The following is a 24,017-nucleotide window of genomic DNA, read 5'->3' as shown; positions in this document are numbered from 1 at the left end:
AGTTTTATTAGATTTTGGTCATTCTCCATTACATTGTCCATAGTTTTTTCCTACAATATATTATGTACTTGTGTGCATTTGATTACTAATTTGAAGTTTTTAATAGTGAAAATCAATCTCAAAATAATATGTTACCTCTCTTTTTTAAATGTTTTTCATCTTGTTCAAAATTAGAAAAAGCTGAGACTTATAAATCAAATATCACAACTATAAGTAAATATAAAATAACATTTTATAATAAAAATATAAATAAACCATATGAACATCAAATCCATTATCTTATCATTTTGGCAAAATGTATTGTAAGCTTTTTTTTTTGTTTTCCATTGTTTTCTTCTTCAATTTGATATGTGTTTACTTATATCAATGTCAAAGGCTGAATGAATGAAGGAGATCGCATTTAGTAGATTACTTTTAGAAGTGAATTCAAGTGTACTAGTGTTGTTTGAAAATCTATGTGAAAGTGTCACTACTCATCCTTGATTAGATTGTGGCCATTCTTGATGCTAGTAAGTTGTAACTATCATCCTGTGTTAGGACATTTAGTACTTATTTTGTAAATTTAGGAATTTCATCTTAGTTGCTTAATTCTTCTTCTTCTTCATTGATTACTCTATTTTACTTTTGTTGTCGTTGTTGTGTCTATTTTGAAGTTTTTATTAGATTTTGGTCATTCTCCATTACATTGTCCATAGTTTTTTCCTACAATATATTATGTACCTATATGCATTTGATTAGTAATTTGAAGTTTTAATTGGATTTTGGTCATTTAATCTTTTGCTCCATAAAAAATTATTGTTTTATTTTATGATGCTAAAATATTTTGAGATTTAATGGCAATTATCGTAAGAGATGCATATTCTTGAACTCTATTGGTTTAGTTTGTAAATGAATTAGAATTTAAACTGAAATTGTCTAATTTCAATTTTAGACATGATGGCTGATTTTTCACATTTGGACCTTAAAAAGTGTCAATTAAATAAAATCACTCTCAAGTTATATTTAGTTTAGCATGTGCTCTTTTTTTTTCTTTTTCTTTTTAAAATCGGTAAACAGTCGAGGCCTTGTAAATTATTTTAAATTAATAAATCAAATGATAGAGTCTCCATTGAAATAGGCACTAGTAGGAAAGAACATAAATGAAAACCTCAAGTCTTGCCCAGGACTAAAGTCTTATATAATACAATTTTAAAATGGGCATACCTCGATTTTAAGATTATTCCAAAGATGTCCCTTTCTATCCTAAAGTGTTCACCTTATTTTTTCTTGTGTGAACCAATTTAAGTTTTCCACCTTTAAGTTTCTACTTTGGGCATTTCTTTCCTTTATTTAATAATTTGTTTGCAGTGTTGGTCCTATTCCATTCTACCTGATGTTCTTAATATAGACCTTCTCCCTATCTTCCTACATCTTAAGAAACTCCAAGCTCAAATAACACATTAGTCTTTCAAAATATTAGTTAAGCACATTTATAACCAAAGCTTCCTATTTGAAATTTTAGCATAATCAAATATCACTAGTGTTTCTTTTTGCCTCATGTTTAGAATAGTATACTCATTTAAACCTGCCTAAATGAGTACTTAATGTTTTAATGTTCATTGTTACACACAGGGGTGCCATTACTCAATTTTAATATTATTATTTCATTTTTCAATTGATATATTTCAAATGACGATGTACGATATTTAGCCTGAATATGGAGTAGAATTACTATATCTCTCAACAAAATGATTTTAATTTTTCTATCTAATTTCCACCAAGACACTATAAAGATGCAAAATCCCAATCTTTCAAGATTTATACTATCTGATTCATGTTATAAGAAAGCAAATTTATAAGAAATTCCTAATAAAGAAAATAGTTAGTTAGCAAACAACTTGCTTTCCTGATTCTTACAAATTCCTTTTCATTTGTATTGAGGTCTAAATCAACTGCCCAACCTAATCTGGGGAGAAGATCTACATACATTATTTGGATAGCTTCTTGTTAAAGGGAACTAAACAGCAAAAACTAGACCTATCAATCATACGAGAAGTATTTATAAGCAAGACAAAAACAATCAATCATACGAGAAGTATTTATAAGCAAGACAAAAACAAACATATATATCAGATGCTAGAGAAGCAAAAAGAGTTAAGAACTAATCCAATACAATCAGGAGCATCCCACAATCTTCCAAAAAACCATGATTAGTCTTCCACTTCTTCTATGTCGAATTCCTTAGGCTTTGGAGATAGAACAAAGGTAGTTTTCTCCCGATGGACTTGTTACAATTTGGCAGAGAGAATTCCAGTTTGCTTAGATCTGAGAAGTCTACTCCTAGTTTGATGAAAGAATCGAATGCTCTAAGGTAATTAAGAAGTCATTCCTTGTTCAAGTCCTCCATAGTACCCCTCCATCTAAGAAGAAATGAAATGCTTGTTTCCATCTTTGGGCATTCCTTGTTGTAAAGGTTTTTATCCCTGATATGTAGAATAGGGCATCTTGGTACAATTGCATGAACAAAATTACCCGGAGGATGAGACCAAGGATAACTTTAATAAACCCCCTCTTAGAAAAAAAATATAAATTCGTGGCGAATCCAACATTAGTTTTTTTTTTTGGGGAGGGGGGGAGGAATTTAATTTCTATTGGCGAATTTTTTTTTATGTTAGGAAAAGTTTAATGTTAGATGCGATTTTTCTCCGACCATTACAAAATTTCATAAAATCAAGGTGATTTTGTCCTTTTGAGAGAAAAATTATATATATTGTATATGGTGATTTTTCCTATTTATTGGAAATATACATATAAATTGAATTAGGTAATTTTTCCCATTTAGTGAAAAAAAAATGATTAGGAGATTTTTCACGTTTATTGGAAAAAAAATATTTCATTAGGTGATTCTTCTCGTCTATTGAAAAAACATATGTAATGTGTTGGTGAATGTGTTAGAAAATGATGTGATTACTCAATGAATCAATGACTAGAAATTAATTGTATATTTTTCAAATTAGTTGTCAAATTATCAAGAGATTACACTCAATATTAAATCAAAGAGTGATAAGAAATTGAGGTTTCTATAGGATGACACATATGTGAATGTCCTATTGCATTTATGGCATAGTGGAATCTGGTTTAAAAAAACATTCTTTAAATTGCAAACATCCTGCTCAGTGGTTGTCATTATCAGAAACATAGTTGGTTGCCAAAAATGGGACTACCTGTAGAAGAGGGATCATTGAATGAAAATCCAAGACCTATTGTCAACCCAAATTTGACTATGGAGGAGGATGAGGAACAAAGTGATCTTACTACTGGGCTTATTGCAGCTTTGCAGGTTCTCTCTGCTAATCCTAGGGACACATTAAAGAGCTTGAAAAGGAGCAAGAAAAGATAAACCTCTAAGTGATGTTGATTGAAATGGGTCTCAACACTATTAATTTTGAAGAACAAATTGCAAATGCAACAGAACAACAAAATTGGAACTTCAACACTTTTTGGGATGTTGTGAAGGATAAAAGAAGTGTTACATGAAGAATCTTTGGTTTAGTTAGGGTTCATTTTGTAAAACATATAATCAAAAGTGTATGAATTTGAAATGTAAGGGTTCAAAGCTTTGTCTCTTCCCTTTTTGACAGAAACCACAACTGTTTTTGGTATACTATATATATGAAGATAAAATATAAAACAAATACAAAGAATATAATGTAAAGTAAGCCCTTTTTTGTTGGCATTTGATATTTTAGTGGGCATGGTGTTTTCTTTTGGCTCTAATTATTTTACAATAATTGGATGATGTATTTAATTATTACTTTCCAAATTTTTGTGAATCGTGATTTCATTTTCTAGTAAGTACTTACTGGTTAGTAGTAATACACAGTATGTACTACACATGCCACATGCAAGTAGGAGTTGATGTATGAAGTAATGGCTTTTTGGGAAATGTTTCTAATAACATTTCATATTTTCAACATACATGTGTAACCGATAACATCCATCTACAAACTATCATCCAATGACAATATATCAATGGTTGAAGGTTTATTTTGGGCCAAACATCTAGAATGAAGCCTCAACCTTATTCAGGTCTCTAGAATGGTGACATATTTCCTTCCACCCTATACCACTTGCAATGGATAGTAAATAGATGTCTTGTCATGATCAATGGTATTCCCTTTTCCATCAACTTCACACACATGATAACTTTTTTGACACAAACTTGCATTTATGTTGAAGATTTGCAAAGATTTAATCATTTAAACTAATTGAACTAGAAGCCAAACAAACAAATGTGTAGGGACTATTTCTCAACAACTTAGCTTATTTATAGGAAATTGAGCTTCTTCTTTCATCATTGCTCATCTCGTTTTTGGTAGTCAATAATCTAGTAATAGGTATACTTTTAGTGTTCATTCAATTATGGTATGGTTTACTTGGTGTGGTAGACTGATAGCCAAGATGGGCACTCCAATTCGTCTAACATGCAAACTAGAAGAGGAATGTAAGGCCTTTTTAGGTGATGTCCCTAATGAAAACCTCTTGTCAATTTGTAATGAGGTTGTTCCTGCTATGAATTTCATTATTCATGTTGTGAAAATGTCTATGGGTGCAAGTTTTTGGAGAATGAGAAGAGGCACCCTATCAACATGGACATTATGTCTTGTTTTGTAGCGTCTTTGCTTGACCTCAAGAAGAAAGGGTTGACATTTTGTTGCTCCTGAGGAATACTTTTAAAGAAGAATTCTTGGGTGATGACATTGACATTGTTGCTCATGTAGAATTAGGGGTGGGAATCCCTTGGGTGGGTGAAATCCACAAGCTTTTGGAACCTGGCTAGAATGTGGCCCTGTAACCATTTACGTTGGGCCTAACTATTGGGAACTTAGAGCACCATAAGAAATGGGCATGAATTGGCTTGGATTTTCTCCAAAAATGGTATAATTTGGATGAAGTGGCACAGGACAACCTATGGCTACAAGAATTCACAACCTTAGTCAGGTTTTGTGCTTTCTACAATGACTAGTACAATAGTACTAGGGTTTTCTCCTGTAGTCTAGTTTCACTTTCTATTTTGTTTAATAAAATCAACATCATTGTACATTTGTCTTCCTCATATCGTAATTTTCAAGGAATATCGATGAAAATTTTGGAGTTCCATATAAAATTGTATTTTATTGTTATGCTTACTTTGCAATATTTTGGCATTTTTGAATTTTTCTATCAAATTGTTAAGAAACAAAATATAACATTTAACATTGAATTAAAAATAACATATTGAGGCTTCATTCACTCCTAAGAATGACCTGCTCATTAGAATAGTAGGGTTGTAAGGTGAGCAATTTAAGAAACAAAATATATTATTTAACATTGAATTCAAATTAACATATTGAGGTTTAACATCTAACAATCAATTTAATTAATAAATCACTTACTTCAGTGTTTGGTTTTAACACTAGCAATATAGAATAATAGAATATGTGGAACATAATTGATAGTTACTTTTACAATCAGATTCAATTCTCCATTGGATGGGCTTATTTTACAATCAAATTTAAAGTATCATTGAAAAACTATTTTATTTGAAAAATTAGAAATATAATAATATGTTTAAAAACTATATTAGTAATATTATAAAGGGATGTCGCGATTACCGTTGGATGAACAAAGATCAACAACTTCAAATTTTTTTGGGGCAAATTTGGCAATAGTTGACTAGCTTTTCCAAATGCCCTAGAAAGAAGACATGATCAAGTGTGAAATCACTATGCTCATAGTAACACCATTTAATCAACTTATATCAGCGACTAGAGATGATTTTAAGACAAATCTGGGGAATGCTCAACCATTTTTATAAATGCAACCGAAAAAAATACAAACATCTCTAGTCTCTAATAACTAATAAATATGCTATATAAAAACTTAATGCTACGAATGCTCAATTGTTTATATTGTAATGGCTTTTAAATTTTAATTAAAATCTTAAGTATGCTATATAAATTAGAATAATTCAACTATATTGTATTAGGTCCTTAATTATTTTTTAATCATCATCAAAAGTATTAAAAAAGATAATTATTTTGTTAATGTAAATGGTTCAGTTTGAAATTCAATGCACAAATACATAGATTCCTATTTCTATTTAATTTGTTATGAATATCTTCTTATTATTCGATGACAAAATAATTTTTAAAAACATAACACAAATAAGTAAAATTGTTTCTTAAAATAAAACATAAAAAATATTTATTCAATTTATTTTTAATTAGTATTTTTAATATTTAACAAGTGCTAGTAGAATTTTGTTTTAGATTAAGGTAAAAGCAGGTTTTGAAGGGGTCTCGAAACCCTTTACAACAAAAAGAAAGATAAACCATTAAGCACACCCAGGTTTTAAGAGGACCTGAAACCAACAAAACAGCTAAACCAGGTTTTACAGGGACCTGAGACCAACAGATGTGACCAAAAAAAACAACCATAAGAACAATGGAACCTGGAAAGTCGACAGACTAGAACAAAGCAACCTGACAAACCTCCCAAACTAGTTTCCAACAAACTAGAAACTTAGCCAGTTCACCATCACTAAAAAACCAGTCAGCATAAGGGAGCATAAGATTTTCCTTTTGATTTGTATTTGTCCTTATGCAACCAAAGGATCATATTTAATGGGGGACCAGAAGACTTGGTCTTCTTCCTTTTAACTGTAATCCAACCATCCTCAAACTTCATTGCCTCAGCAACCCAATCCTTCGAAGATGACCCGAGGAATCCAAGGGACACAAAGCTGCATCATCAGATGACAAATGGTCCCTAGGAGGATCAATCGAAGCAGGGGAAGAGACCAAAGCATCCTTATCAACCACCGGCATGGAAAGAATGTGATCCACAGCCACAACATCTGCAAGAGCATCTAGGGAAATCGCCAAAGCATCCACCTCAACCACCAGCTCAGAATGAACGCTAGCAACAACCTCAGAATCCACAGGAGCAGCCTGGGATTGTTTCACCGTGTAGTGCTCAAAGGAGGACCCAGACCACCAAGAAGGTGGTTGTCTAGACTTGGATTTCCCAACAGCACAATGGGCAACAATGTGCCCCGTCAAGTGGCAGTTCCTGCAACGAAAAGGGATACCCTCGAAATCCAACATTTGTGTCCAAGAACCCCTCGGGGAGTCTAAGAAAATTGCCTCAGGAAGGCCCTTAGAAACATCCAAGTCTACAAGAAAGCGTGCACAGGTCGAATGGAGAATATCTAAAGTGTCAGCATCCGCATATAAGAAATTACCAATAGCATTACCAATAGTTTCAAAAATCAAATCCTGCCAAAGATGAATTAGAAGATTAGGAAGCCAAACTCAGATAGGGAACTTATTAAAGGATTATGAGAGTGGATCAAAATCCATGTGCCACAGTTTGGCCATAAGAGGAAATCTGCCCTGCCAAGAAAAATTATTGTGACACAAAATAATCTTCCTGTCATCAGAACTTTGAAACTTAGCTATAAAAAAACCTTTTGCACACGGGAAGATGTGGACATTATTTTCTATAAGTGGCATCCAGTTCTTGGAGATCCAAACATGTAGATCAGCAAGAGAGGGCTAGGAACCTTGGAAGTGAAAAATGGTAGTAAGAGAGGAAATCTCTTCTACCATATGAAAAATATCTTCAACATATTCTGGATCAAGAGAAACCTTAATGGGATTTAAAGCTCTTACAAGCAACACAAGAGGGGGGCTAGATGAAGCCACATGAGGGAGAGTGCCATGTAAGCCAGCTTTGAAGGCAGCCATGTCTGCAAAAGTCCTTCCCCCTGAACAAGGAGGAGACCTAGGAGCCAAGCGAGGGGCAAAAGGAGCCCTAACCCCACCCCCAGAAGAGGCCAAACGAAGCCCACCGTCACTAGTAAAAGCAACACCTCCACCCATGCGACCAGCAACGCCATGAGCAGAAGGTCCAAGTTTTTGAACGGGAGCAGGAGCAGAAGAACCAGGTTTACAAACGGGAACAGAACCCCCATCCACAATTGCAGATTGTCCTCCAAAATTGGCTCCTCCACCCAAACGACTGGCGAGAGCAGAGACCTCAACGTAACCAAACGCTAAAGAAGTAGAAGTGCCATGAGCGAGAGAACCAAATTTTTGAACAGGAGATCCAGGTATACGAGCAGGAACAGGAGCAGGAGCCATCGTACTACCTTTAGAATGTGTGGTTGTGATGCTAATAGATTTTTGTTATTATTATAATATAATAATAATTAATATTATAATTATAATTTAATATGATGACACAAATGTTAATATAATAAAGAGGATGCTCCCACAACCATTGGATGGGCAAGGATCAACAACTCGAGATGTATTCAGGTTGATTTGGGCAACACTCAACTCATTTTCCCAAATTACCTAGGAGAGAAGACACATGGCATACATGTAATACTAGTGACTATTGACTATTCATTTTGACATGGATAGTGGACCCATGGTAAATATCATAGTGACATGTGTGATAGGGTATCAAGCAGACCACCATTCGATCAACTTAGATCAACAACTTCAAATGAATTTTTTGCTAATTTCAGCATCAGTCAACTTTTATTCCCATATTCCTTATAAAGAGGACATGTAGCATACTTGACGTAACATCTATTGAGGCATCATCATCCTTTACACACCATTTTATCAAGAAAGATCGAATGGCCCTAGTCATATTTCAGGTCGATTTCAACAAGAATAGTCTTGCTTTCTCAAATGTCATGGAAAGAAAACACATGTCATACATGTATTGGGTGAGAAAGAAGACATGTGGCATTGATGTAGATCATGGTATGATAACGAGACATGTAAAGATCAACGACTACCACCGTTGGAGCATCAGAGATCGATGGCTTGAGATTTATTTTGGGTCAATTTTGGCTACCCTCATTTTTTTCCTTTCAAAATTTCCTTCAAACAGAAGTCTTGAGAAAGAAGTGGAGTCACCAAATCTTTAGAAATTAGCAATAATTACTAGATTAAATCCTGAATTATACTATAATGTTGTAGTTTATGGTTCACAAATAACTATAATACTAGTTGTCCACTATACAATGTACATTAGAATTAATATCAAACACATGCTCGAATCTGTCGATTTTACAATTTGTAAAATTTACTTTTGTGCAAATTGTAAGGTTTAGTTTTCATTATTCAATCTTGGATCTCTATAAAAACTACCAATCAAAGATTCAGTAAAAGCATTGGAGCATCAAAAAGGGGTTACGGATCACAATTTGCAAGCTGCAACACAAACCTAGTCTTCCTAAATAGCTCACAACATCATAAAAATAATTATCAATTAGAGTTTCAACTTTCCAGGTAAGATCTTGAACACATTTTTTACTAATGGTTTAGTTACTAGTATCAGATGTAGAATTTAGGGTTTAATTTTCATATTATTGTGCATTGTAAGCCTAAATTCTTTACTTTCTAGTGGCTAGGTAACTTGCAAAGTTAAATATTAGAAATATAATTTAAGGTTTCAATGTTAATCGTGTCTATAAATTGTAATTTGTGTCTATGTATAGTTCTATAAATTTTTCAACGATGATGAAAACATAAAAAAGGAGTGGCACTGGCACTAGAATTGCAACCCAAAAGAAAATACAAGGGACCAAAAAACTATATTTTGACATGCACAAACTTGTTAAAACACTAGGATTATTGATGAATTCCATGATATTTTGGATCATGTTATCTATGGAAGGAGTATTAAGGCAATCAAATATGCAATTGAAGATAAGTGCAATGATCCACAAAAGGAGTCAAAATATATTAAATTAAACAACATGATAGGGTGCATTATAAATAAATTTGCAATTTGGACTAGGGGTATTGCCCGCTTAGGGTTCCCTCAAGTATTCCCTTGTCCAAAATTTGTAATGGTTTGTGTTGAAAACTATGATGAAAACAAAAATGGAAATTGTGAATCAAAATAAATAAGAGGTAATTTTGTCGATCATGCAGAGTGAATTTCGTAGACTATTGGACTTGCGGTTTGAAGAACAAAACCCAACCCACATTGACCTTGAAAATTTGGCAAAAACATATGACAACTTAGGTTCAAATAAAAACATTGTTATATCAAAGTGTTACCAGACAGATTCAATATGCCTCATGATCATAAACGTCTTTATGAATTGGATTTTTTTTGCAGTGGGTTCAGGATACTGTATCTCTACTATCAATGTGTTTAGGTTTGGAAAGTAACAAAAAAGTGGGTGCTAGTGTTTTGGAAATGATTTTCAATATTCATTGTCTAAAATAGCCCATAAGATATAATTATATTGGGCACATTGTACATCACATGAATAAGCAATTGTTGATGATTAAAAGAGGTTTAAACCCACTATCATAGAAGACATTTAGATACATGACCTACTTGTGCTATCTTTTGTTATCAAAGCATCGTCAAATTTTTTAAACAAACAAGCTTTAACTTAATTTTGATAAACCAATATTTGATTGGACATCTGTGATTAGGATGGGTGATTCCCAAGGGAACTACAACCACTTTTCAAACTTCTTGTTGGCACCACTTTATCATAAAATTATAGATACTTCAATGCCTAGATTGCATGTGTCTTGTAAATGATTAATTCAATTAGGAAGTCAAATTCAATTGGTCGACTGGTACATTATGGAAGAGTACACGGTACTAAGATTTTACGGTTTAGCTGTAGAACCCTACAAACTTCCAATACATGTGCCAAAGAGGGTATTTGCATTGGAATATGTATGACAAATGGAAAACACAAATGTACTCTTTCATGGTGAGCAAAAGAAATCCATTTTTCCTTCCTTTCTTATCGGATGCGAAGGGTTCACATTTGAGAGAAGAGCATTCAATGTGGTTCAAGAATTTCTTATAGCTTTTAAATTTGACATTGTCAGGCACTGGCAGTATGATCCACTAAACATAATTTGTACAAAGCTTGTACAGAATGGGAACTTCGCAAGAAAATGTCAACATGAGAGTATGCCATTGATTGAAAGATTTAAAAATATGGACTCATGGGAAGAGGTCAAAATGGAGATGGAGAAATTCTCTAGTGAAAATAAGATTCCAATACAATAATTGTCAGCACAAATTAAAGAATTGTACAGATAGAAAGAAAAAGTGTAGTCCGTGACATCCTACAATTTCTACCAAATAACAGTTCATCCAAGTAAAAAACATCTTCCAGATGCCCTAAATAAATATTATGTTGTTGTTCATTGGTATCCATAAAAAAAATGTATCTTGGGAAATGGGGGAAGAATCTTAGTGAATCTAAGACCTCTACAGATTTTGAAGACTTGCCCAAGGATGAAACATTTAGCAAGTTATGGGATAATGAGCATCCAAATGTAGCAACAACACAACATGATGCAAATGATGAAGAAAATGAGTATGAGGTTTGTAAGGATCCTTCATCCACCGTCACAAGCATTGCACTAGTTCCATTGAATCCACTACTACAACTAGACAATATATTGTACTTAATCAACAAACAAGGGAAAAATATGGAATAGGGGCAAAGATGATAGAAAAAATGGGTTATCTAGGTGTGGTAGGCTAGGCATAATAGGTTAACGAAATTGGTATCCACTCCCAATACCAGAGCCATCGAAACCTAGTCATAAACCAATCATTAGAGATGAGTCAAATGACCCATCAGGTTCTTCAAAAAAAGGTGAACCCATTCTATTATTCATCAAAGGTGGATTTGTAACCTCCTAAGTTGTTTGATATTTAAAAACTATGATGCAACTGTGATTTGACCAGAATACTAGAGTTGAAGGTCACTGTGCAAAGAAGAAAAAGGTTTTGGATACTCATGTTGATACAATTGCAGTCGCAACTCCCTTAGGAAAAAACCTTCATAACAGTCCAAAAACTCCACTTGTTAGTGGCAGTGGGATAGGATTATGAAGGGGTGATGTTGTTGGTAATCCTCAAGATATCAAGTGCTCTTTCTCCTTTCAAGCATTGTATTGTATCAACAGACCCAAATTTTGAATTCAATAATTTTGTAACAAATTTCCAAGAAACCACAAAAATGAATAGAAAAAATAACAAGGCATTCAAGAAGGATGTACTTGAGGTGGCTCGTTCTCAAGAACCTGCATCAACTAGGATATTTCCAACATATAACACAAATAAAGAAATGATGGAGTTTATAATTATTTCTCCCCCACAACTAGATAATAATCCACTAAAGAGTGAGATAAATCCATAAAAAATTTCATGTTAGCACACTATCTATGGATTTCTCCAAAGTAAACAATGTGGACAAAGTTAGTGTGGAAAAAAAGACCAACTCTCTGGTCTATAGTTCACTATTCAAGATGGAGAGAGAGTGAGAGAGAAAAAAGGGTTGGAGAAGGCAATTGAAAAGTTAAAAGAAGACCTGGCAAATGCAAAGGAAAAGGAGAAGCACTAGATAGAAAGTACAAAGAAATAGAGAAAAGGATTAAAAGTGCTTCTTCTCAAGAAGCAAGTGCATAGCCTCAGCTAGAAAATATGGAGGCAAAAATAAAGATTTTGAAGGAACAATTTAGAAGAAAGAAATAAAAAGTATGCGATGTAAATGTAGAGAGAGAATCAGAACTCAAGATGTTGAAGGAACAATTGGAACAGAGCAATAAGAAACTCAATCATACTCTAAACCATATTAATATGGAATCCAATGTAAAATTTGAATAACTTAGGGACAAATTGCAAGAATCAAATAAAAAATTTGAGGATGAAAGAGAATCTGTAGTAGATATTTTGAAAAAGTTGGAGTCTAGTGGACATACAATTAGTAACATAAATAAGGAATTGGACAATGAGAGGGAAAAAGAAAAACAATGGGAAGAAAAAGCCGAGGAAATAAAGAAACAAAGTGAAAATCAGTTGTCACAAATGGTAAAGAGGTATAGAAGGCAAATAAAACAATCACAACCTGCGAGAACAACTTGCTTGAGTCAAATGAAAAAATCAAATATTTAGTCACGCTAATTAAAGAAAAATGCAGGGGGGGTTATGGAAAATACCAATAGGTTGTGTGATTGGTTTGAATTGCACCAAAGTTTTTTAGCTATTTGTGCGAGTATCAAAGAGCAGATTGAGAAGAAAAAATTTTGTAAGACAGATTATACACATAATGAAAGGTATTTGGCCAGGCAAGGAGTTCATGACCGTTTTAGTGCATCAATAAAGTCATCAACTATCATTCAAAAATACTAGAGGATAAGGGAAGGAGAGAAATATTTGAACTCAATTGGGAGAAAACCCACCAAGATGGATGATAGAGAAAAATTAATGATAAGTCTTGGTTTGCCTAATCCTTGCTCTAGTAATTCATCAATGACATTTGTTGGAAGGGAAGCTTACCAAAAAGAGTTGGAGGCCAAAATGATGTTTGAAGTAGTCAAGTTTCCTCAAGATTCAACTCCTGAAGGCATTTTGAATTGCATCAAACCATTGCCAAATTTGAATGCACTATTTGGATGTAGTATTGCTTTCAAGTAAATCTTTGAAATATGGAAGTCTGACAAAGTTAAAGGTCATCTACTATAACATAACAAATGTTCAAACTCCAAACAAAGCAGAATTCAACATCCTAAAAAAGTTGATTGAATCTTCAATAATATCATAAGACATCCATCAAGAATTAGAGTATGTGAAACTTGGAAAGTGATTTTAATCATCTTTGTAGTGTTTTCTTTATTTCTATTTGTAATTATTTGATATGATTTTAAAGTTTGAACTTTGTTTCTTTAACAAGATAAGCGTAGCAGAATCCAAATGCTATTTTGCTTACTAGACTTATCAAATGCAAAGGTAAAAAAATGTTTATGATACTGAATTTGATGCTACTTTAAGACTCTTCCCATGAGGCAAAATGATTTTAAGTTGTTGTTTCTCCCTTATTTCTATATTTATATAGAAGGGAATTCAAGGTCATTTTCTAATGTAATGGTTGTAAATTAAGTACTTTTAACTCATGATTATGAAATTGGGTATTCAAACTTAACTTTTGTAAATTAAGTTCATTGAATTTTATCAATTATCATGTGTAAAAAAAGTAATGACAATGAATATGAATTTTATCATTTGAGTTGCTATATTTTCATAAAAATCATCAAGGATTGTACAATAACAACGTATCATATGAGCATAATAATGTAAACAAAAAATAATAGTAATGGTAAAATTTGAATTAATCTTGATTCATGGCATCATCTAACATAAAATGTACATGTTTTTTTGACATTAAACATTTAAAAATTGATATAACTTATTACGCATGATAGATGAATCATGATTAGATTCAGAGAATGTTGTCCACAATGTAGAATGTAGACTATAGTAATTACTAATAAGTAATAAATTCATAATTGACACATCATATTGTAACTATTAAACTTGCCACATCATCTCATCATTTGAATCTTTAGATTCCTTGCCATCAAGTTAAAACAATCCATCATGCTCCATGTTTTCTCCAGTCTGCATAACTTCACCATCCTAATAGTGATCCCTAACTTCAACACCAATGCTACCAATGCCAATATTGCTACTTGAGTTAGTGATCTCATTATTTGACTCTTCTTTGGCATTTCTTCATGCACAATTTCAGTGCCCTTTCGTAAGGAAAAGTATTGACTTTATATCTGGATATATACAACCTCAAACAATTTTCCAAATTCTTGTCTATTTTTACCTTTGACTTTAGGAACCCCAAAGCTCTAAAAACTCTCTCATCCTCCATAGACCCAATATCATGGTAAAAAATAATTCAACAAGCTTAAAATTTTCTAATATTGAATCCCGCAATGCTTCGCTCTGAGCTAGATTTCTCCAAAGTTTGGTTACTGATCCTTCTTCTTTGAGGTTCCACATAAGATCATATTGTTCCTTCATTGCATTGGAAAAATGACGGGACTTCACTCTCAAACGATATTCATCTAAAACTCCATTTACAGTTACCCCATTAATTTATTTTCTTTTGCAAAATTAATCTATCAAAACCAATAACTTATCTCTAAAATATTTAGGACTTCTTAAACTCCGATAATGGGGAATCACAATACACATTGATTCAAGTAATTAGTGTCAAGGTAATCTTTCTCTAATTTCTAAAGAAAGATTATAAGAAATATCCTTCACATAATTCATTATAGACTCAATAATCTATTCAAACACTTCCTTTATAATAATTAATTTTGGTTGCATGGGTTTCTTTCCTTTTTCTCGTGGCCACAAGTCTTCCATAGTGGTGCATTGGTATCTCAACACCTCATGCATTGGCACATAATTCTCCCTTTGCATCAATCTTTAAAAAGTTATCAGGATTATCCAAATCAATGATTCTCATCCACCCTAAAAGTTTTCATTTACAAAAAATTAATATGGATTTCTATAGAGATTATCGAGGACAGCACATGTCATTTTACACAACGTATTATATTCTGCAATATACATAAATATTTGTTGGATCTTCTTCATTATATTTCTCATTTCCTCTAGTGCGAGGAGAATGGTTGCTAATGTTAAGAGTGTGTCTACATTACTTAACCTTTCAAGTAGCTCACCATATTTCTATTGACCACCCTGATCATTGTGAGTAGACTCCTTTGTACCAAGCAATGATGGATATTCAGAAAAAACTCGATGAGATGGTCCATCCAAAGATATCCATCTAGTATCATTATCCTTAAGAAACTTTCTCCCATTAGTTAGTCCCTCATCAAACTATTGAAATTCCCTGAATCATTTAGGACTTTGGAAAAATTGCCTATAGATCTCTTTGATTAAAATTTCAACTCTGTATATTTCTGGAGAGTTGCTGACAATTCCAAAAGCTAGATTCATTCTATGGATCATACAGTGAATGCCAACAACATAAGATGCAAGAAATTCTTTTAACTTTGTGATAAGACCATTCTTGTGGCCTTGCATTACTGAAGCTCCATATGCTCCAACACACACCAACTTTTGGGCATTCATCATTTCATCTATACCTCCATATTCAATTAGAGAACTCTTTACTAGTTCAAATATATTTTTCACCATTGAATTATCCTTCATTTTAACAATAGTTAGTAGATTGGGTCAGCAAACAAAATTGTGTACATTATAGACATGAATGCATACCCAAGAAGTATTGTCTATTGTTGTCACCTCATCTAAAGATAATGCAATGAAATTTGACTCTTTAATTTTTATTTTTTTTAATATTTTCCTTTTCAACCTTAGCAAGACAACTTACCCACTCCCATACATTATTTACTTACCACTGACTCCTCTGATAATAACAAACTTTCACAAAGTGTAATAAACCACTCAATGATGGGTAGTCTGTCATGGCACACCTTTTCCTCAAAATATAAAAGACAACACTTAACTGAAGAAATTTATCCATCTCTTGAACTTCCATTGCTTTTCCAAGAAGAGATTCAATGGAGCCCTTTACTTTAGTATGCTTCATCTTTATTTTCTCCTGAAATTCTAATATTTCCTCATTCTTAATGTGTTGACATTCCTCTTTGGTTTTCCATCTTGTCACTAATTTTTCCACTCCATATATGATTTTCTTCTCATAAACTTTACTCATACGCTTTTCTATGGTGTCAATTTTTAGCTACAACCTCTTTTCCTTTTTATTTATCCTTGTGCATATCATACATCTGCATTCTACCAAAGGCTCACCTTCTTTTGGATTGCATATAGGTTCAATGAATGGATACTTTAAGGCCCATTCTATTTGAAAATTCTTGATCGATAGATCCTAATGCCAATCTTTTTTGGATTTTGCATCAGTTTTTGCATTGTATTTCCTTTTCCCTTTCCTAGTTGTGCACCATCACCATCTTTGGAATTATCATCCAAATCTATTATATTATTCTGGCTACTCTGTGTATTGACCTAAAGATCTTGGCTACTCTGGGTATTTACCTGAATATCTTCTTTATGTTCATCATGATCAAAGATATTAGGTTTGCCCAACTTCTTCAATATGTACTAATGGAATTGGTAGTGACAATGGTTGGAAATCTTGTAAATGTTCTTGTGGTGATGTATCTTCCTAATTTTGGCCACCAAAATATGATGATAAGGTTTTATGAGTGCACTTGGCTAGCCTTTCTTGACTTCCACCACACATAGGACTCTTACCCTTGTTCATGTTTGACATCTCCCAAGAAATATAGGCTAACATAAAAGTCAAGTTGTTCAAAAAGTGACAGTCGACTATAGTCTATTACATATATCTATCTAAATAGTATTCATTGGTTGTATAAGCTACACTATAAAATATAGATGTCCCAAGTCTCCCTGGTTACTGCATGACTCATTAGTAATAGTCACTGGTCCCAATTGATAACTTACCACTAACAGTCTAACTTATATCTACTAAATATAAGAATGAACTAAAATAATAGAGAATAGACAGATAGGGGTATGAGTTACTCACGTTTGGTTAAAATGTAGTTGTCACACTTGTGACTTGCTTGACAATGATCTTAGCAGTATGAGAAATTGAGACTTCACTATTGATTGGAATTGAGACAACCTACTAATCTATGAATGTATTTTTATACCACTCTTTTTGGGTGAATTCCATGGGAATATTATAATGCATACAAAATATATGGCGAAGTCTGCATAAGAAAAATATGTATTCTAGAATTTCCAAGGTGAATATGGTTCATCCATTATATGACCATGCATAATATAGTTGGCGAAATTGAATTAGTGTATGGCATGCATCTACATAACATGGGGGTAAATTTTGTACCTCTCCTAAAACATTTTTTAAAACCAAGGGTGAATTGAGGCTGTCCAAAAAGTTCAGCTTCATAAATCATAGGCGAATGTGTTTAATTTGTCGTGTGCAAAAAATATTTTTGATTAGTTATTTCATTTTGAAAGGAGATCCAATGGCATAAATCCTCTAGTGATGGGTATAGGGGTTTGACTTATATTTGGTAAACTTGGGGTGATGTACCAACCCACATATGCATAAATTTTTTGCCAAACTGATGTTGGCCGATGCAGGAAATTTGCCAAATGGCAAATATTTGCCACTAAAGTGAACCCTGGATGAGACATATATTCCTCAACATGTGAAATTTTCAAATTCCTGTCAATACTAAGGACCACATGCTCCAACCCCTTGAACCAGGATGGGTTAAATAAATTGTAGCATAGTTGCAAGATATCCCATTGATCAACCTAGGCTTTGGCCAAACATCTATAAATGATTCTAGAATTGAACTATTGGTATGCTAGGTACAATCATAGTTGAAAACCTTTTCCCCTAATATTCTATTAATAGCTACTCTAGTCATATCATCAACTGGGTTTAGGAGTCTATTCCAATGTTTTGGCTTAACAGAGCCCCTAAACACCATTGTTTTGACTTCAAAAGCATGGAACAAATTTATAACATACTCTATTCTAGGACACAATACCTAGAACTTAGAAAACACTAGATGAAGCTACAAGACATGATTGCCAGGTGTAGAAATATCAAATAAAGACTACATTACTCCGTTATAAATAAAATCTTTCTAGAAATCCCTAGAATAATCTAGAAAGTGTAGAAATCATAGCTAGAGGTGGGATCCTAGAGAAACTAATAAAGAGAGTGAACTTAACACTCAAAAAAGGAAGACATGATTATCCTTACTGATGAAACATACTAAGTTTTAATGACACTATTCTAAATAAAATCGCGAAGCCTAAAGGTGAACTTTTTGAGAACTATAGACATGCCTACCTATAGTATAGAAATATAAGTAAGACAAAAGTTTTCATGTTGATAAATTTAAACTTCGGACTCCCCCTCAGATAATTAATAATTATGTTAAGATTACTATTTTATAGGTTTTAGTAATGGATTGATTTGATAGAGCTTCTTTTTTCTTTTTCTTTTTTGTTTTTTTTTTTCACTTGCAAAATTTGTGATCCATTACAAATTTAAAGGATTTTTGATGATATATTAATAAAGTCTACTGATATTTATTGAAGTCTCAATTTCCAAAGGCTAGGTTCAGATGTTGTGAAAGCATAGAGAATGAAATCAAAACCTTATATATAATACTAATTTATAAATTGATTAGGAGATGAAATAAGAAATTAAGTTAGATATATAAAATTCTTCGTAATACTCACATTAAGGATTTTGTAGAGTAAAATCCTCACCATTCACTCCTTTATTGGCTAGTAGATCAACTACTTTGTTCCCTTCTCTCTATATATGTTTATCTATTAGATTCAAAACTATTTCTAGTTTGGAATTAATGCACTAGTTTGAGGTATTCCATTTTCTTAATGCATTCAAGATAAATTTTGTGAATCTCCTTCAATAACCAATTTCTTAATTTCTCATTCTATACTTAGTTTTAAACATTCCTTGAGAGCTTCTAGTTCCACCATGTTATTTATTGTAATACCTATTGGTTTATCTCATTTAACAATCCATTCTCCATTATCCAAGCCTATGATATTACACCCTATGTCTGCCTTCCTCAGATTGCCTCTTAATGCTCCATCAAAATTAAGTTTAGTCCAAGCTATTTGGGGTGATTCTCATTTACATTCCTTTCATGCTTGTAGGTTTTTCTTTGTGTATATTAATGGTGGGTTAATGAGATTGATCCCATTTCTTCTCATTTTAGCATCCCATTTTATGAAGGCCCCTTCTTCTTTAGCTAATCTTCTTAAATTGTTATTCATGATTTTTATTATGCATGTGTCTACTTTGTCGAGGAAGGAAGACAAATCCAAGGTTAAATTTTTGAAAATCCTCCTAATCCTTTCCTTCCATATTTCCCATAGTAGAATAGAGGGCGAGATATTCCATAATTTTTTATAAATGTTGTTACTATCTCCATTTGGCCAACTTTTCAAGTGATTAGCAAGGTTTTCAGGAAATGGAGATTTCTAGTTTAAGTTTTGGATAAGCCACTCCCAACATTTTTGTGTATAAGAACACTGAAAAAGTAAGTGTTGTGTTGTCTCTGAGCTGTCTTTGCATAAGATACATCTAGATGGACCCTCGAATCTCATTTTCATAAATCTATCCATCGTCAATATTCTCTTTTGAATTGTTGCCCATAAGAATTATTTTGCTTTAGGTAAGCATGCTAGATCCCAACACAAGTCAAGGGGTATATTTGTTTCTTCCCAATTTTGAGAGTTAATTATAAGATCATAACCTTTCCTTATACTATATTTCCATCTTTTAAGGATCCCCAAATCAACTTATCCTACCTACTTTTATAAAATATTTGTCTATGGCTAAGGAAGTTTGTGAATACTTCCTTTTCTTCTAGAGTTAGACTGGTATCGCCTATGGATTTCCTCACCATTCTCCTGTTTAATATGTCTATAATTTTTAACTCATTTCCCCCAAATTTGAGTTAATGTGTTTTTAATGTTTCCTGATAAATTAAAACTAGCTAGGGCTAGAAGACCATCCTAAGAGTCTTCAAAAAATAATGTTTCTTCCTTGATCCCAATATCCTGGATGTTATATTATTGCTTATAATATCATGACATTTCAACATGAAATTCCATATACTCGACTCTTTCAGAGTATTCATAGCTCTAAATAGAGAAAATGGGTCTGTATCATTCAAATATTTATGATAAAGAATTTTTGCCCATTTACTATCTTTTTCTTGGAACATTCGCCAAATTAACTTTTCTCCTAAAGCTTTGGTTTTGCCAACTCAAATTTTTTATTCCTAATCCTCCTAGCATTTTTGGTTTACACATATTTTCCCATTTAATTAAGGCTAATTTATTCTTTTCATATGTACCTTGCCAAAAGAAATTTATAAGTTTACTTTCTATTTTTTTGTTAATACCTTTAGGAAAAGGAAGACATGATAATTGGTATATACGAATGGCTAAGAGAACAACTTTAATTTTTGTGGTTCTACCTGCCTAGGTTAGACATTTCCCTTTCCAATTTCCAATTTGATTATTGATTTTTTCTCGAATAGGATCCCATATTTTAGTGCTTCTTGCCTATTTTTATAAGTGGACACCTTAATATTTACAAGGAAATATACCTTTTCTATATCTCATAATCCTACAAATGTCATTTTCCACTCTTGGTTTAGTATTTATATAGAAGGTTTTAGATTTTTCAACATTTATCTTTTTCCCGGATGCTTCCATATATTCATGTATTAGTTGCTTGAAATTTTGTGCTTCTTCAATTGAGCTTGTCCTAGGTAAAGTAGTGTCATTAGCAAATTGTTGGTGAGTAATGTTCGAGATGTTATCAAAAACTGTTATTCCTTTAATTTTCTCTTCTTCTTGAGATTTTTTTCTAGCTCTACCAAATGCTTCTACCATAATAATAAATAAGAAAGGAGAAATACAATCTCCTTTTCTAATTCCTCTTGAGATATTATCTTTTTGGAGTTCCATTAATAAGAAGTGAAATTTTTGTGTAGCTATACAATTAAATATAAGATTGACCCATTGACGAGAGAAACCAAATGTTTTAACAGTCTTACATAAGAATCTCCAATCCACCATGTCATATGCCTTTTGTATATCTAGCTTCATAAGCATATATGCTTCTTTGTTAATTTGAGCTAAATGGATAGTCTCTTGAATTTTAATAGTTCCATCTAGTATTGATCTTCCTGGGACAAAACCAGTTTGTTCCTCTGATATAAGTTTTGGAAGGATATGCTTCAATCTTAGTGCTAGTGTTTTTTATAATTTTTTATAGATAGTATTGCACAATGCAATTGGTCTAAAATGTCCAATTTATCATAATCTATTTTCTTCGGAATGAGAGTTAAAAAGGTATGATTGATTTTTGTTAACAATAATGTCAAATTTCTTGTTGCCTATATTGCCTTCCATAAATCCTCCCCAATTATGTCCCAACATTTTTGAAAAAAGAATACTTAAAATCCATCTGGACCTAGCAACTTATCTCGATTCATCTTAAATAAGGTTGTTTTCACTTCTAATGAAAAAGGTTTATTTAACATCTTATTATCCTCATATGTGACCAGTTTTGGGATAGACTTGAGCATTTTCCTTTGCGTTCTCCAGTTGGAAGAATCATAATTATTTAAGATTTTTTTGTAATACCCCACTATAATTTTGGCTACTTTGTTTAGATCTTCCTTGATATTTCCATCATTGTTCCTAATTTTGGTAGTTCTTTTGATATTTTTGTTATTTAATGTGCTATTGTGAAAATATTTTGTATTACGGTCCCTTTCTGCTAGCCATTTCTCCCTTGATTTTTGTTTCCAGAATACTTCCTCTTTGGCTAATATGTTTTCTTGTTTTCCTAATAACTCTTTCTCTTTTAGATATTTTTCATTATCCATTCCATATTATATTATTTCTTCATTTAGATTCTTCAGCCTATCTTCATTATCTATTTTTTCTTTAAATATATTATTAAATTATGTTTTATTTCATTTTAGAATATTTTCTTTGAGTTGTTCTAGTATGGATATAAAACAATACATTTTAGATCCTTTAAATGAACATTCATGCCACCATCAACTTAATGTTCCCCATAAATTCACTATCTAGAAACCACATTTTTTTCACATTTGAACAAATTTCTAGCAGGTTTAACTGAGTCTGCAAATTCTATTTTGACTGGGAAATGATCCATCCCAATGTTAGTCAATATAAAGGATTAAAAGGTTGTATTCATCATGCTTACGTCTCCTTTAAATAAAAATATGTCTAATCTTTTTGCTATGTTACAGAATCCTAATCTTCTATTATTCCATGTGTATACTTCATTGCTAGTAGATGTGTACATTAGGTTGTTTCGCTGAATCCATTCCTTGAAATCTATTGACGCCTAAGATAAAATTAGTGATCCACCATGTTTTTCTTCCACTTTTGATATTGCATTAAAATATCCTCCAATAAGGAATTTATCTCTAAGATAAGCTTCAATAAATCTAATAATTTCCTTCCACAAGTCTTTTTTATTTGTTGTTTGGGTAGGGTCATATACATTAATGAGAACTAGTTGGATGTTATGTCTAATACTTTTGATTTTACCACACATCCAATTCTTGGTTAAAGCCAATATTATGAAATCAACTTTCCTAGGATTCCATATGACCCCAATTCCTCCTGAAGCTCCATTTGTCTCAATTAGATCAAATTTTCGATTTCCCACTTTCTTTTCTAGTTTAGTACATTCTTCTTTGTTTAGCTTAGTCTCTTGGATTAGTACTAATCTTATTCAAATAAGTTTAAGTTGTGATTTAGTAGGTGCTTTCTGCTAGGAGCATTGAGACCCCTAGCATTCCAAGTGGTAATCTTCATGGCTCTATGGGAAGGAACTTTCCCTTTCCTATATTTAATACCTCATTGATATTTTTCTAATTATTTGCTTGACCTAATGCATTTATTAGTTCTATCAAGGTTTTCCTACCTCTTTTCATCTTTTATTTCCCACAGTTTGGTGCCTTATTAGCATCTTTGTTAATTGAGATGCCTAGGTTATTAATATACTTTTGCACATTTGTTTTGATTGTAGGGGCCAGTACATCCTCACTTATTGCTTCTTCTTCTTCCAACTCTTTAACTAATTGCTCCCCAATATCTAATTCTATATCCACCCCTTCTTATTGTTGATCTCCATATTCTAAGTCCTTATCCTTCTTTGTGGCATTTATAACCCCAAATTCCTCCCATGTTTGACTACAATCCCATTCATTTCCTTGATTTTTTGTTCCTACTTTGTTATTTTCTTGCACTTATGTACTTATAGATTTGATTTCCTTTATGAAAGACTACTTCAATTGGTTTTTGTTGATCCTCATTATTAATCTTATCTTTATTATGACAAGATACATTTTTATTGTCTGTAAAGGGATCTTTCCCATTAGTCAAAGTCTGCCAAAATTTATGTGATCTTTTCTTAACTCTTTTTTTGATTGTGATGTTCCCTCCATTGTTTTGAAGAAGTTGGGGAGATATAATTCAACCAAGTTTGTTCCTTGTTTTGGGTTTTG

The sequence above is a fragment of the Cupressus sempervirens genome, chromosome 3, assembly GCF_028749045.1.
Source record: "Cupressus sempervirens isolate cs-2001-9-10 chromosome 3, ASM2874904v1, whole genome shotgun sequence".
NCBI classification, from domain to species: domain Eukaryota; kingdom Viridiplantae; phylum Streptophyta; class Pinopsida; order Cupressales; family Cupressaceae; genus Cupressus; species Cupressus sempervirens.
Note: the sequence above shows the minus strand (reverse complement) of the source record.